Raw genomic sequence first — 14,571 nt, forward strand, 5'->3', positions numbered from 1 at the left:
CATGGGTATGGATATCACCTAGGGAGCAGGCCTATGTGGCTAAGGCCTAAGTTGTTGGCTCCTTTTCCTATTGGTTTTAGACTGGGGGTGAACGTGCAGGAGGGGTATATTGAGTAAATCCATGTTGGGCCTAAGATAAGTCCCAAAGCGGTTTAGCCAAGTTAGTAAGGAGGTGTGGCAAGAAAATTGGGGGTGTGGTGCACGTAATTGTCTGTGTCTGAGGCCCAAGACACTTATCCAAGATCAGCAATGCTCATATCAAACTAGTTCAACATTCATCACAATGCATCCTCACTAAAACACTTAAGGTCGAAGTTCACTAGCTCCACCTTGCTGAAATTCGCCTCTGACGGTGGCGGAGGGCCAATATCAAAAACTTTGATCGCCTCGCCTCCCTCTATCACGATCCAACCTCCAATTCTCCTTATTCCTACTTACAGATCCAAACTGAGCCAAATTTACTTAGAAACCTCAATTACTAAATCTGAAATTAAATAAAAACTAGGAGGAACCAAAGCCTCCAACATTAGAGCTTTGATTCCTCAAAACGAGCCCTATATGATGGTAACAACAACAAGGCGAAACAGAAGTAAAATCAAGCAATCTTACCTACAAGGAGGAGGAGTTCCTCAGTGTGTGTTGAGTTCGAAGGTGCATACGAAGAAGGAGCAAGAAATCTCCAGGTACACTTCAAAACTCTTTGTTCTTGTTACTTCTTCACTCTTCTTTTCCTACCTCTTCTATGATATGTTGAGTTTGTTGTTGTTGATGAGTGATGATTTTGTATGTTCATTAGAGAATGAGGGTAAAGAGTTTGGAGAGTGAAGAGAGAGTGAGATTGAAGTTCAGAGTGAAAGTGTGAGAATCAGTGATAATGATTAGTGATGAACGATTTCATAGTGATTGGGAATTTGATTGAATTTGATTTTCAGTGAGTGTGAATCTCTATCTGTGAATTGTGATTGAGCCATTTTGCAATGATTGAGTAATGATTGGTGTGTTTATGTGAAATGGTTCATGATCCCTGAATTTGAAGATGAGGGATTGGTTACATATGAGTTTAGTTTGTAACCGATTCGGGTAGAGCGGGTATTTTTGTTAGGTCTGGTTAACATAGTTAAAAAATTCAAATGCAAATTGGTTCTATGTTATCAGACTCTGTATTTCAGTTTAGTTAGTTAGATCTAATTCATTTCTATTATGAGCTGGTTAGTGTAGTTAGCTTGTTTAAAAGTTAGTTGTTAGAGGTTAGAAATAGTTAATAGTTAGTTGGGATAATTAGTTATTAGCTTTGAATTATAATGGAGTTAGTGTAGAATCTGGTCCGAGTTCTTTTGAAGCCAATTAAGATTGTTATGGCATGTTAGTCTAATTATGTTTGAAGTTAGTTGATAAGAAGAACTATGCTTAGGTGAGCTAACTGTTATAATACTTTGAACGGGTATTGTTAGGATTAGTAATTGATCAAATGGATTATTTGAAACTGACTTGTTATTGGAACAAGTTAGTTAATTTGTGAACAAAAATTGAAAATTTTCCTAATGTAGAAATGAACTGTGAAAATTGATAATTCAATTTTTGTTATTTGGATGACTGAGTTGTGAAATCTTCATGTCCATACTTGGTATTTTTTATATTTCTACTTAGTAGATTAAAAAATTAGTTAGGAAATGATTGATATGACTTGAAATGGATGTGAATTGAAATAGAGCTATGGAAACCAGTTAGTTAGTTAGTTCATTGAATTTAGAATTAGTTATGGAATGGAATAAATTGTTAGAGTTAACTTGGTTTGTCATGACTGTTATTTCCATTAGATGAGTTAGAATAGTGATAGGTGGGTGAAATGTGGGATGGAATTTGAACTACAAATTTTTGCCATGGTTTCAAATAGTGAAAGACAGGTGAAATGTTGGGTGGAATTTGAACTACAAAATGTTGTTTTCTATGTTGTTTGGATGGATTGGCATGTGAATTTCTTTGTATGCAAGCTGATCCATGGACATTGTCTTGACATTTTGTAATTGTACATCATGCTTTGAGTTGGATGTGCATTTGGTTATGTGTGTCTGAGTAAATGCTAATTGTGTATGTATATGATTTTGTAGGCTTGTATGAGCTTGGCAAGAAGGTGATGGAATGAGGAGCACTTAATCATGAGCAACTTGACACTAGGCATGGGGCACCCTAATAAAGATTAGTGGCTTGGATATCAAGGTGAGATCCATGGAGATGAAGAAAGGAATAGGTCTAGGGTTAACATTTAGAGGTTGACTTTGGTCAACTGTTTGGCCAGAAAGTGAATAATTGACCAAAAGTCCATTGTAGGACAAAAGATGGAATTTTGTGTAATTTTCGTAAGGACTTGTATGTAATGAAATATTTGAATGCTTTGTAATTAAAATTGGCTTTTGAATGAATTATGTGTAACTTGTGTTTCAAGCAAGAACCTTTTCCCTCCAAAAAAGAAATCTTGAATAAGATTTTGTAGTTGAATGCTTGAATGAATCTTGGATCTTTGTGACTCCATTATGCAATCCAACCATAACCAAGGATTGTACCAAGGATTATGGTTTCAAGGGACGATCAACCCAAGTTAATGTAATACAATCCTAAAGTTTGATCCCCAAATATTCCATGGAAGTAAACCCTAATTCATGAGACTTTCCAAGCCAACTGACGAGAATCCACACCTTGTGTCATAAATAGCAAGACCCTTGAGTTAATGATGCTTATTTGAAAATGCAGTTGTAAATGAATGTGTTATGATGGATGATTAGAGCATGTGAATATGCAGATACAATAAGTAGTAAGCCAGACAAAATTGAAAAAAGTAGGGCAAATTTTAGGGTATGACAACTGCCCCTATTTAATCCTCTTGAACATAAATGTATGAATAGTGACAATTGTTCGGGCATTCAAGGTAAAAGAGGATTAAATACAAGAATATCCAAAAATTTATTGGTTCAAGAATAGAGATGTATTGAAAGGAAGGTAAGCGTATTAAGGATATGGAATGGCAAACAAACTTTTGTCGGTTTATCTGCTGGGGATTGACTTGAAATGTTATGTTGAGGAAACAAAGTCGGCAAGGCCGAGTGTTAGAAATTGATTAACAAAGACGAGTGTCAGAGGTTAATATCGACGAGTATTGAAAAGGTAATAATAACATGATTGAATGTTGGGGACTTAGTACGAACGAGTACTGAAAGAGTAACATCAACACAAACGAGTGTTGAAAATCAATACATACGAGTATCGAGAAGATATGGTCAACGTAGACGAATGTTTGGAATCAATACAGACGAGTATTGAAAAGATATGATCAACACGAACGGGTGTTGGAAATTGATACAAACGAGTACTAAAAAGAGGATATCAACACTGAAGAGTGTTGGAAGTCAATACGGGCGAGTACTAAAAATGTATGATCAACATGGACGAGTGTTGGAAATCAATACAGACGAGTATTGAATAGATAGGATCAACACAGACGAGTGTTGGGAATCAATACATGCGAGTATTGAAAAGGAATGTGTCAACACGGACGAGTGTTAAGGATCAATACAGACGATTATTGAAAAAGGAGGTACCAACACAAATAAGTTTTAGAAAGTAATACAGAAGAGTGTTATAAAAGATATGTGTTAACACAGACGAGTGTTGAGAATCAATACGGGCGAGTATTAAAAAAAGGATTGTCAACATGAATGAGTGTTGAGAATTAATACAGACGAGTATTGAAGAAGGGATGTATCAACACGGACGAGTGTTGAGAGTCAATACAGCAGAGCATTGCAAAAAAAGATATGACCAACACGGGTGAGTGTTGGAAAGCAATACGGACAAGTATCAAGGATAGGCAAGACCAACACATACGAGTGTTGGAGATTAATACAGATGAGTATTGAAAAAGAGTGGCAACATGGAAGAGTGTTGTAAATCAATACAGATGAGTACTGAAAAGGTAGGGTCAATACAGACGAGTGTTGGAAAGTAATACAAATGAGTATTTAAAGAAAGAGATGTCAACATGGGCGAGTGTTGGAAAGCAATATGAATGAGCATTGAAAAGGTTTTTAGGAAAAACACTGACAAGTGTTACATAAATATGCTCAATACAGACGAGTGTTAGAAACGGTCAACACAGACGAGTCTTTGGAAAATATGTCAGCAGAGACAAGTGTTTAGAAGGAAGAACATGATCTTTTATACAAGGTATCGAGTATGGCTTATGCTTCGTACACATTCTTGAATTTGTATGACATAGTGCTCTATCTTGATGGATATGCTACACATTTGGGGGATGTAATGCTATGTAAGAATGATTACCACATGTAAAATGCAAGTATAGTTGAGGTTTGTGCGATGTCAAGCATGGTTAGGCTTTGAGGAGATGCCAAGCATAGTTGGATTTGAGGTGCCAAGCGAAGTTGGGCTTTAGGGGTGCCAATAAGGATTGGGCTTTAGAGAGATGCCAATAAGGATTAAACATTAAGAGGGATTCCAAGTCCTTCAATTCTTGTCCAAATGATGTGATCTTGGACTTTTTGGAAATATCTAAATATAAATAACAACTTTGATGTTTTGACTTTTTCAAATTGAAGCTTGGAAAATGGAGAATTTTGGCCTTGAAGATGGAGGTATCAAGCATACTTAGAAATTTTTCTAAATTATAAGTCAAATAAGCCCTCTTTCGACCTTGAATAACGTTTAATGTGAGCTTCAAATGACTTTGGTTCCTTCTACAAAGTTGTATCCCTTTCAATTATCTTGAATTTAATCACAAATTTGACACCATTTGGAGTTTGGATGATGGAGTTATGGATTTTAGAAGTTGAGGGAAATTGCTTGTTCAATGATGAGGACCAAAATGGACCTATAATGTTTCCTCATAGCACATGGATTTGAAAGTAGAATTTGATCTTTCTAAAAGAATAAAAGTTGAATAAGACATCTTAAATTAACCATGAAAATTGGATCATTTTTATATCATAAAAAATGAGGAAGTTATGGTTCTTGGAAGTTGACCTTCTATCTAGGGCACAGACAAAATGACCTATAATCGTTCACCATAAAACAAGACTTTCCAAGCACAATTAGCTCTTGAGGCCAACGTTAAAGATGTTTGGAATTCCATAAAGAGTAACTTTTATCTTGGAATCATTTTCATATGACATAAATTGTAGCAGATAGTGTAGTGGGAAATTCATGACCATCAAGCTATGGATAAACTTGACGTCAATAAAACCAGAGTCGCCACCGTGCTTTTATTGTTTCCAAAGGAAAAGGTAAAAGTATGAACAAAACCCAAAGATAATAAGTTTTAAAATCAAAACTAATAAAATGCCATATATTACAGGTAAGGGGGTTGGTTACACAGAGGGAAGATGTTAGCATCCAAAGTGTCCTAGGGAGCCCTTTTTTATGTGTGCATGTGTTTTTGATATAAATGATGTTTTGTAAAATAGAGTGTGAGGATGAGAAAAGAATTCATTGATTATATTTTTGTGTTTGACAAGACCTTCAGTCTCGTGCCTACGTACTAACATAAAAATGAGGGATTAAAACCTCGTAGTTTGTGGTAAAAATTTCAAATGAGTGGGTGAGTTGATTTTAACAAGAATTTAAGTAAAAAGGCACAAAAGGCTGAAGGTTTGAATGGGTTTTTTAATTATTTTTGTCTTTTAAAATTGAGGTCAATGTGGTTAAGTTTATTTACGAGTTTGATTTAAGAAAAAGTTTGAAAATTCATTGGCATAAGGCCAAAGTTTCTAATCATTAAACATGCCTAAGTTTGAAATCACAAGCAAAGAAGATTTTTGAAAAGAGGGAGAAGTTTTGAAATTTAAGAAGTAGGAGGAGATGAAGAGGTTATCCTAAGCACAAATTAAAAGTTAAGAGTTTGAAAAGATCTAACCAATGGGATACAATCCAACAGACAAGAATGTCATATAGAAAACCATTTTCCTTTGGATTTTGACCAAGCAATAATCAATAAGCAATGGGCAACATCCAGACATCATAAAGATCAAGGAATCAAATAAAGATATCCACATCCAAGCAATCACTCCAATAGCTAGCAATCTTCATTGTCTTCCAATGTACCAGATGATATATTACTTGATCAACCCAGAAAAAAACATCAGACATAGGCAATAACACAAAGTCAAAATAGCAGATGAATCAAAGAGATCCAAAGTGTTGCATCAGATGAAAGTCACTTGTCAAGAATAACTTGGTCTCAAATGTTGGCATTGGCCAAGTCCTTTAGCACATGGAATGTTGCCTAATTCTAAGTCCAAAAATTCAGACTAATTTCAATAGTCCACCAAATGTTTTTTAGGTTTTTTTGTTTATTTGTTGTTATTAGGTGTTTTAAGGTCTAAGGACCACAAACAAAATCAGAATACACAAACAATATATACAATCACAAGATAATGCTCAAATGAGCAAAGTGAAAAAGGACTTAAACATAAACAAGTTGCATGAAATGTAAAATGGCAATGAATGATAAACGACTGAAACTTAAATTGCATAAAATAAATTACTTGAAAGTTAAAGCATAATGAATAAGAGTTAGTCAATGGTTAGTGTTAAGTTAGTGGTGACTTTTAATTGATTAAGTCATTCTTTGGAGAACACTCAACCATTCGTTCACGAGTATGAATCCTTAAACTAAGACATCTTCCATGAGAAGGGCTCCAACTTGGATAATACAAGAAGTATGCCACTAGCTCCATGAAAGGAAAAAATGTCAAGTCTCCATACAATTCCATGAAGAATAGGAGACTTACAATCTCACTTATTAGAATTCTATGCCTTGAGGGTCAAATTTAGCTCTATGTTTATCAATCATAATTGGACTTATGTAGAAGTCACAACTATCTGAGGTCGGGCAATAAAAATGTAGGTGTTAATGCATGTTACATTTGGTACAAAGAACCAAACTTCTAAAACATGCCACACACTAAAAGAAAATGGGAAGGACCTATCTTAGTCATACTTGTATTGTTTCATCTTACACAAGGTCATTAATGAATCAATTAGCCTTTTGATGTTAGAGATTTCATTGGTTAAATGAGGGAATGGGGAAGAATAAGGATGAAGATGAATAGGTATGGGGAGATAGAAACACAAATTGACCATGAGAGGAATTTCATCTGATCAAAACCATCCATTCATTTTGGGAGATGAAGTGTACAATTCATCAATCCCCTAAATCCAATGGTTTTGATCCAACAAAAGTCAAATCCATCATGACCAAGGCCCAAACAGAAAGTCAAACATCACAAGACCATAAAAATGGCTCAACAATATTTTTAAACATTTAATCAATTAAAAATCACATTAAAAATTAATTAAAATACATTTTCAATTTGGTCAAAACCTAAAAGCCCTTCAAAACACCAAATAAATGGCCAAGGAATTTATCCTAGGTAAAACAAGGTCAAAGGACTTTAGATAAAAAAATTCATGATTTTTAAAAAGTCAGAAGTATTTTTAAGCAATTCATGAAAAATACCAAAATCAATCAAAATAATAATTTTAGTTTAGAATATGGAAGAGAAAAATATTTAAAGATTTTTGGTGAAAGTCTCATATTTTTTGGATTAAAAATGAATTTATTATGACTTAAACAAAATAAGACAATTAAATGAAAAAGTAGAAAATATGAAAAATCAAGGGCCATCAGATCTCCCTCATTAATTGAGGTGGAAGATCTGATAGCCAAGCGCACGCGTTCCACAAACACCTCAGTCAACTGCGCCACACACATGGTAATCAAAAATAAGGGCTAGGATTAGAATATTTCAAATGGATCAAAAGGTTGAGAGAGTGCCAATGCACCACCGGAGCCCTAGCTCCGGTGTTCTTCTCCGGTGGACCTCACCGGACTCGTTCGCCATAAACCTTCACCAAAATGAAAAACAAGGACATGGTTTTAAAGTAAAAATGCTCAGGAGCTCGAATCTGGCCTCAATTTTCTCCAAATCCAAGTATATTGAAAGATACAAGGATTTGAATTTTGAGGATCATGAACTGAGTTGCTTCGATTTGACCTCAAAGCAACTCAATCTTGTTTCCTATATTGGTAGGACTCAGCAAACCAACAATCAATCAAAATGGATGAGAAATGACTGAGAATCGAAGAAGAGAAGTTTCTGAAATCTCACCTTCGGGGAGCTTCAAATCAGCTTGATCTTGCCTCCAATTTGGCTTGGCTTGACTCTAGAAGCTTGCAGGAGATGCTATTGATGATTAAAAAGCTTGGACTCTTGGAGTTTCAATTCCAAAACAGAATGAGACTTGAAACTCGATTTATTAAGAAATATTCATGATTATGCTTTCAATGAGTGTAAGACCCCAATTTTGACCCTAAGATCCCTCATGGCATCATAACATTGCATTTGCATTGCCTCAAGGATCTTTAGCATCTTGGTTCCCTTTGCCTTTGGGTGGGACTCCTTGTGATTGGTTTGAGATCACCAAGCATGCTTGAATTATACATCATTGTTTCTCTTACTTTTGTTTACTAACCAAAAGCACAAAAATGTGTCACTAACATCTTTTGTTTGAAGCTTGAGTATCATCCAAGACACTTTGTGGGTTCTATTTAGATGATCAGTCAACACAAGGGAATGGCTTGAGATACTTCCAACAGGTTCAAATGGGGTCTATTCGTCAGTCAAAACGGTAATCTTGAAGGAGCACAAGTTTGTTCATGAGCTGTCATGCTCGCTAGGCGAGCAAAATGGGTCGCCTAGCGAGTCCCAAGAAAAGCCACCAGAATCACCTACGCTCAAAGGAATTTCTTGAACTGTCATGCTCGCTAGGTGAAGCCCACGTGTTTAAAAAAATAAATAAAAATAAATAAATAAAATATAACAGAAATTTTTTGGACTTGGGCCTCTCTCATTTGAGCCCACAGGTCCACAAAAATCAGGTTATAAATTCAGAGTTTCAGTGAAACAAAATGAATTCTATTCCTATTACCCTGGCAGGGAAAAAGATAGTGAGAGAAGAGCTAACAGAGTTCAGAGCAACCTCCAGAGACTGAAGGGGACTCATCGGCAAAGAACCAATTCCCTCTCATATAAACCCTCAAATTGCTTTGCAAACCCAACCGGGCAATTCAATTTCATTCGATCTCTCCAGTCAGGTTTGCCTTATTCCCATTACTTTATTCTTTTAATTTGAATGCTCTGAATGTATGAGGTATTATGGGTGAATTTGATACCCTTTTGATGCATGTGTTTGACAAGAGGTTTAGGCCTCCTACCCTTGGTTGCTTTTTGTGAGCTTTTTGTGAATTTTAATGGCATGATTCATGTGGTTACATTTTGATTTGGGGGCAACTCTTGATTACCCTATCTTGTTTCTCTAACCTGTTTGTTGAGTTTTGTTTTGTGAGGGCTCATATGACTCTTGCAGAGATGGCTTTCCTGGTGTTCCACTTTATTTGTGGGATACCACCTGGAGGTTTGTTCCGATTACCTGTACTGACTCACTTTCTTTGATGGTGCTAGCTTGAGAGATCTCTGGGTTTCTTATTCCTTTATTTGTTGTTGCTTCGGATCTTTATCCGTGTGGTAGATCTCTTAACCCCCTTTATCTTTCCCGCATTTTACTACTTTTTGCCTAAAGACCTTCATGAAGAGGCAATTGACGGATAAAAGGGATCAATAATCAATCCCCCGTTATTCAGTGCGTCGTTCTTTAAGATCATACTACGTGTCGATGCTTCAGAACAAAAACCCCAGATCTTTTGTCCGGTCAGTCAGTGGAGAGGGTTCCACCTTTCTGAACCCCCACTTTTTGTCATGAGCTCACCTTGTCCAGGGTTAAGAGCTATGAGGCCTTATCCTCATTACCCCTTTTGCATGAGCATCCCTAAACACCCCAAACTCATTGATTTTTCTTCTCCTAAGAACACGTTATCTCCTTTTACTACAGGCTGGTAAGTCTCCATTGGTCGAGCATCCAGTAGATTGCGTAGTAACGTCGTTCACCCCAAAACACAACCCTTACCCCATAGGTGGTCGAACTACATTTTGCTCTGATTTTCATCCCAAATGAGATACGTAGGCATAAGACGCGATGTCTTAGCGAGCACACTCCTCTTTAACCCATAGGTAGCCGAGCTAGGAAGACTCTGATTCTCAGATTCAGATGAGATACGTATGCAGTGGATGCGACGTCCGTGCGAGTCATTTTCTTTTGACCCTTCTTTTAGTAAGTAGTACATTAGATAAACATACACGCTTTTCTCATCCCTTCAACCATGTTTGCACAAATAAATTTTCAAAAAAAAAAAACAACAACCTTTGCAACCAATGTGAAAAGGGCTCCCTAGGAGTACCTAGGATGCTTTGGGTGCCTAACACCTTCCCATTGCATAACCAACCCCCTTACCTAGATCTCTGACATTTTTACTAGTTTTTGATTCGATAAAACTTTTAGGTTTTTGTTCGCTTTCTAACCATTCCTTTGGATAAATAGAAGCGCGGTGGCGACTCGACTTGTATGATTTACCTTGGATTTAGTCAATATCTCTAATGGTAACGAATACCCCGCTACAGAAAAGTGACGACTCTGCTGGGGAACAAAATTTGCCTAGTGGGTTTTGCCTACTTTTCATATTTGTTGTATTGTATATTTTTCTTTGTGCAATTTGGGATTACTGTATTGTATGTAATGATTGAATTGTTTGAATATTAATTCCTTGTATGCTTGGTGATCTTTGTGAGATGAGTTCTATACCCGAACTCGAGTGCACTTAGGATAGGAGAATGGCATAGTCTTGTCGACTTGTGTGGATTTATTCCTTAGCAAGTTGACTTGCAAGCCCATTCACTTGGTGGAGGTCATGTTGGGATCAATAATGTCACACAAGTAAGTTGTGGTTAGACATTACTCTTTCCAATATAGACCTTAGAAGCCAAGGACCTTAGTTTACCAAGCCCATCTTGGCCTATTCTTAGGATGTAGTGCGATAGTCGTTCAAGTGTAAGATTTGATACGATTGTTGCGCGATACTACACTCATAAGAGTCTCTCTTGAGAATATTTTCGGAATACGAGTAGTCGTTTCTCCAATAATATCCGAAAGATAGGATGATGGCTATGGGAACCTCTTGTAGAACATGTTTGGCTGGTTTAAACCCTAGTACACTCCCTTTTGGGTGGTTCTTAACCTAACTCCATGCTCGTGACTTACAACAAACCCTTAATTCATGGTTGATCCGTTCATTAATCCTTAATATCAATGGAACTTGGGTGTTGATAAGGTGTAAACCATAATCCACCAAAATGGATGATTGATATTAAGGATAACATGATCCATCCCATGACCTTTGTTTGGTGTGCTTTGCTTGATCCTTGAATGTGATTGTTGCATTCATGCATTCATGCACCCATTTGCATCCATATCATCAATAAATAAGAAAATTTTCAAGGAACTTAAGGGGTTTATTTGCAAAATATTCAGACATGGAAAGACAAAGAAGGAATACAAAGAAGTACAGCTTCAGGCAACTAGATTTGAAAGAGTTAAGGAATCTGACATCCTATGTATTAGATCCTTTGGGTTTCAAACCTCGTTTTGGGAAGCTTCTTCCTCTTCTGACTACTCAGGTGGATGAAGGATTGGTGAGTGTATTGGTGCAGTTTTATGATCCCTTGTACCGTTGCTTCACGTTTCCGGATTTCCAGCTTTTTCCTACCCTTGAGGAGTATGCTTACCTTGTGGGTATACCTATTCTAGACCAGTTGCCGTTCAGTGGCTTAGAGAGTATTCCTACTTCTTAAGAGATAGCTGACATGTTACACATAGATGAATATCTGGTTGGTGCTCATATGACTACCAAAGGTGGAATTCAAGGTCTCCCTTCTGAGTTCCTCATTGCTCAAGCTATTATATATGGGAAGGCCATGAGTGAGGATGCCTTTGAAGCCATATTTGTACTTCTCATCTATGGATTGGTGTTGTTCCCCAACATCGACAAGTTTGTGGATGTGAACGCTATTAGGATCTTCTCTACTTTTAATCCCGTTCCGACTCTGTTGGGCGATACCTACTTCTCTTTGCATATGAGGAATGCAAAGGCTGGTGGCGCCATTGTGTGTTGTTTGCCTCTGTTGTATAAGTGGTTTATTTCTCACTTACCTCAGACGATCGCTTTCAAGGAGAACAAGGAATGTCTACGGTGGCCCACGAGACTTATGTCTCTCATTAATGATGATATCTCTTGGTATAACCGTGTGTATGATGGTGTGCAGATTATTGACTCTTGTGGCGAATTCTCCAATGTACCTCTTCTTGGTACATGTGGTGGGATTAACTACAATCCTGTTTTGGCACGTCGGCAGCTTGGGTTCCCCTTAAAGGATAAACCCAATAACATTCTGTTAGAGGGTGTATTCTTTCAGGATGGTAAAGATCCCCAAGGCTTGAAAGCTAGGATGGTCCGCGCTTGGCGCAAGATTCATAGGAAAGGAAGGAAAGAGTTGGGTCCTAAGAATTGCATCGCTTTGGAGCCTTACACCGTTTAGGTTAGGAAGAGGGCGTCTGAGTATCTCATGCCTTACGAGTATCCGAGACCTACACCTATGATTATGGCTGGGCCTTCAACCCTCCCTAATCAAGGAGTAGAGGAGTTGAGAGACGAAGACCGTTCACGTGCCTGGATCCGTGAACGTGAAAAGTTGCTTCAGCAGATTAAGGAGAAGGATGCGTTGATTGAGTTTCTTGAGCATCAGGTTATTGATGACCCTGATGATGTATGGACTTCTCTACTTCCTCAGTCTTCTGAGTTCTGGAAGAGGAAGTATGATCGACTCGCCAAAGAGAAGGCCGATATGGAGGCAACCTACGAGAGGGAGGTGAAGAGGCTTCGCGCATCTTATCTTCCTGTGTCCCGAGCTTTAGATGATTGTTTCTAGGGATCCATAAGACGATTATTTTCCTTTTCTCTTGTATATGATTGACGATGCTGCACTTCTTTTCCCTGATATTATTTGATGAGATATTTCCATATGTGATAAAATGCTTAATATTTCCAAAATTTGCAAATAAAACTCTAAAGTTCCTTTGAAATAAAAAACAAATCATATGCACAAGCATTGCATGCATCATATGCATAAGCAAGTTTTATTTCCGGTCCCTTGCCCTGTGGTCTAACTCTGTGTCCTTCATTTATTTTGAAGACAAGCTGACTCACCGATACTACACTAGAGCCAACATTTAAAGACTGATGGATCACTTAGAGCAAGAGAACCGCGAGCTCAAAGAGGAAGTGACCAGATTGACTGCCCTAATGGAGTCATTCATGGCTGCCCAGAGCCAGTCTTCTCCGACACCTTCAACTCCTCCCCAGAAGACAGTTATCTCCGAGATTGTCTTCTCTACTGTGCCCGCTGCCAGTGCACACTTTGTTCCAACAGCCATGCCAACCGGGTTCCCGTGGGGGATGCCTCCCAATTTCATGCCTGATGGTCCTGTTCCTACCTTTGCTTCTCTGCCGGCATCTAGCCCGGTCCTTGCCGTTCCTCCTCCTGTCGTGCATACTTTGCCCAGGGTAGACGACACCATATATCATTCTGAGCCGTCTGAGGGTCCAGATGTTTATGAGAAGATGGATGCTATGAATGATCAATTTCTTGAGCTTCGCAAGGAATTGAAAACTCTCAGAGGGAAGGATCTTTTCGGCAAGTCTGCTGCCGAACTCTGCTTGGTTCCAAATGTGAAGATCCTTGTGAAATTCAAGGTCCCTGATTTTGAAAAGTACAAAGGAAATACTTGTTCTCTCAGCCACCTGGTCATGTATGCCAGGAAGATGTCGACTCAAACCGATAATGACCAACTACTCATCCACTACTTTCAGGACAGTCTGTCCGGTGCCGCTTTGCGTTGGTACATGGGTTTAGACAGCGCGAACATCCGATCCTTCAATGATCTCGGCGAAGCCTTCGTCAAGCAGTACAAGTACAACGTGGATATGGCTCCCGATAGAGATCAATTGAGAGCCATGTCCCAGAAGGATAAAGAAACATTTAAGGAGTACGCCCAGAGGTGGCGAGAGGTGGCAGCACAGATCGTGCCTCCGCTAGAAGAGAAAGAGATGACTAAGATCTTTTTGAAGACTTTAAGTTCTTTTTATTATGAGCAGATGATTGCTAGCGCTCCTTCTGATTTCACCGAGATGGTAAATATGGGGATGCGTCTAGAAGAAGGGGTCCGTGAAGGACGGTTAACCAGAGAAGAAGGCTCTTCTGCCAAACGTTTTGGGGCGTTTGCAAAGAGGAAAGATGGAGAGGCACATGCTGTGACCTCCCATGAGAAACCAAGAAGACCCTTTGTGAGGAGGAAGATTGTGTGTCCCGCCAGTAACCAGCACCAAGTGGCTCATATAGCACCTGTCTTCAGAGATAATCAACAGTACCAGCATCACAACAACAATCAACAACCACCTCAGCAATATCAGCAACAACAACACCGACCGTAGCAGCAGGCCTACCAGCCTCGAAACAGTAATCAAACCAGCACGAGTTACGAGAGGAAAAGGGTCAC

General features: G+C 38.3%; 1 long non-coding RNA gene across 1 annotated transcript; it reads left to right on the forward strand.

Annotated features, from left to right (window-relative positions):
- Positions 1-228: 228 nt before the first annotated feature.
- On the forward strand, positions 229-2,420 carry LOC127096780 (uncharacterized). Its single transcript, XR_007792822.1, has 2 exons — positions 229-683; positions 2,109-2,420. It is a non-coding gene; the product is annotated as an uncharacterized LOC127096780 (long non-coding RNA).
- The last annotated feature ends 12,151 nt before the right edge of the window (positions 2,421-14,571 follow it).

The sequence above is a fragment of the Lathyrus oleraceus genome, chromosome 6 (genome assembly GCF_024323335.1).
Source record: "Lathyrus oleraceus cultivar Zhongwan6 chromosome 6, CAAS_Psat_ZW6_1.0, whole genome shotgun sequence".
Taxonomy (NCBI): domain Eukaryota; kingdom Viridiplantae; phylum Streptophyta; class Magnoliopsida; order Fabales; family Fabaceae; genus Lathyrus; species Lathyrus oleraceus.